Source organism: Myotis brandtii, unplaced genomic scaffold (assembly GCF_000412655.1).
Source record: "Myotis brandtii unplaced genomic scaffold, ASM41265v1 scaffold333, whole genome shotgun sequence".
Classification (NCBI taxonomy): Eukaryota; Metazoa; Chordata; class Mammalia; order Chiroptera; family Vespertilionidae; genus Myotis; species Myotis brandtii.
The window spans coordinates 2,996,027-2,998,657 of NW_005362842.1; the positions used below are offsets into that span (position 1 = coordinate 2,996,027).

Below are 2,631 nucleotides of genomic sequence, written 5' to 3' on the forward strand. Positions count from 1 at the left end.
CAGTCCGCAGGCCGACGCTCTATCCACTGAGCCAAACCGGTTTCGGCTCATCATTGATGTTTCTATCTCTGTCTCTCTCTCCCTTCCTCTCTGAAATCAATAAAAATATATATTTTTAAAAGAATATAGTGCTTTTCATACTTGGATATATATGAAATTTTGGGGGTGCTTTTTGATATAATTTGTTATGAAAGTTTTGGGGTTCTTCTTGATATAATTTGTTGTATTTCATAATAGTTGCTGATTTTTCAGTGACACATGAATAAGATAAATGTATAAAATTGTGGATTTAATTATAAAAAATTCTTTCATATTTAAGTTTCAGTCATTTTCTTTTACCTCTGTCAGTGTGCAGAATGTAAAAATTGTTTTTTTAAAAAGATATCAGATCAGCATTTGTTCTGCTCCTCTTTAAATAAAGAACTCTGTACTATTAAAAAATTATTGAGATATTTTACACTCCTTTTCATACTAAGTCTTCACACCTAATGTGTAGTTTACCCTATCATACATTTCAATTTGGACAAGCCACACTTGAATTACTGAAGAGCCACATGTGACTAGTGGCTATTGTATCAAACAGCATAGGAATAGAATCTTCTGATTGGAAGTAGGAATTCTTTAAATCAAGGAGACATGAACAGATTTGTTTTTGAGGATGTTGACTCTGTTGATAATGTTAGAGATGGACGGAAGAGGAGAAAGAACTAAGGGCTGGGAGCTTGAAGGGTTTTTGTAGGACTTCAAGCCAGAACCAACGAAGGACTGAATTATGGTAAAAGACACAAGGATAAAGCCAATAGCCATTGCCTGTGGTGTACTTGCTATGTGTCAGGCATGTTGCACCCCTCACACCCATATCTTTTTTTCTGTTTGCTTATTAATCCTCAGCCAAATATAGTTTTTTATTAATTTTTAGAGAGAGTGGAAGGAAGAGAGGGAAGTGGGGGAGAGAGAAATGTTGATGGGAGACACACACATCCATAGGTTGCCTTCCCTGGGAAGACACGCACCCCGACTGAGGCTGGGGACGATTCTGCAACCCAAGTATGTGGCCTGTGGCCTTGCCAGGAATCGAACCTGTGACCCTTTGGTGTTCGGGTTGACACTCTAACCACTGGGAAACACCAGCCAGGGCACTCACACCTGTATCATAATTCTTGCAAGAGCTCTGAGAGATGAAGGCTATTATCTCCACTTACAAAAAGGAAGAAAGGGGGACATAGAAGGTACAAGTACTGTGCTTGTGTTCCAGAGCTCATAGGTAGCAGAATCAGGATATAAACCAGGCCTGTCTGGCTCCTTTGGACTGTGTCTCACATGGATGGAGATGAGAGGTCCGATTTGAAACATTCTTAGATTTATAGGATGTGATGGCAGCTGGATAAGAGAAAGACATGAGGGCTGCATAAAGGACACATGAGTGATTTGGAGATTGGATCTCTTGCTTGGAAATCTGTATACATGGTGCGAAGTGAGATGAAGATCTAGGTAGTAGAACATGGTGGCTGAATTTTCGTTTTGCTTATTTTGTTTAGGTTTATTTTTCTTGAGGGGTGAATGCCTAAGTAAGGAGGCGAAAACTATGTGTGTAGATTTTAAAAACCTACAGGGACCAGTGGCAGTTGGAAGTGATGGATTTGGAGCTTGGCAGATAATTCAAGCCTGTTCAGGGTGATTTGGAGGTCACTTGGGTACAGGAGATTGCAAAGCCCTGGCAGGGATGAGTTTGCTCCCTTGTAGAGAGCTTTTAGAGGCATGGGTCTTAACCTCCTTTGGGGCCTGAATGACTTTGAGACTCGCCAAGGAGTTGGAGAGGGCCACTTGACTGGTGACCTTGGTGCAAGTAGTTTGGGCCGAATGGGAGGGTGAAATGGAGCCTTCAGTGTGCCAAAGACTGACTGGGCAAGGAAGTTAAATAAGTGGGATGGTGGAGGCTGGCTCTGTGGGGGAGAGGGGAGGTGAAAAGGGAGAGGGCCAATTAAGAGGATGATTTCTATTCTTATGAAAGTTAAGTAGTATTTTAAGTAAAGTCAAATGAAAATTTATTGTCCAAGATTATCATAGAAACAACACATAATATTAAAGCATTCCTTTTGTTTAAAAACAAATAAATATAACTTTTACCAAATTTATGATGGTAGGTGCATCATGTCCATTCTCATATCAAAAGAAGTTCTTAGGAACTTTTTATTTAGGCTCCTGAAATCTCATAGAAAGAAAATAAATATGCTTACCAATTTGAACCAGAAGGCACGTCTCCCCAAACTCTCCTGAGTGTTATCAGTGGTGTGCCTGCATGTGTGCCCTCCCATATTGTAGGGAGAGGGTTAAGGTGGGAATAGGGATATATGTGTACTTTATTCCTGGTTTGACAATGGTTATGAAGAAATAGTTGTTGAAATTTTATATTTTACACAATCATAGCTACTCTTACTTTTGTGAAGTGATTGACTTTACAGTTTACTAGAGGCCCGGTTCACGAAATTCGTGCATGAGCGGGGGGTCCCCTCAGCCCAGCCTGCACCCTCTCCAATTCGGGACCTCTTGAGGGATGTCCGACTGCCGGTTTAGGCCCGATCCTGGACATCTCTCTCACAATCCTGGACCGCTGGTTCCTAATCGCTCACC

The 2,631-nt window shown here is 41.0% G+C and overlaps 1 protein-coding gene across 4 annotated transcripts in view; it reads left to right on the forward strand.

Moving 5' to 3' along the window:
• Positions 1-2,631, forward strand: part of ZHX3 (zinc fingers and homeoboxes 3) — a 129,037-nt gene that overhangs the window by 92,895 nt on the left and 33,511 nt on the right. The window lies entirely within an intron of this gene.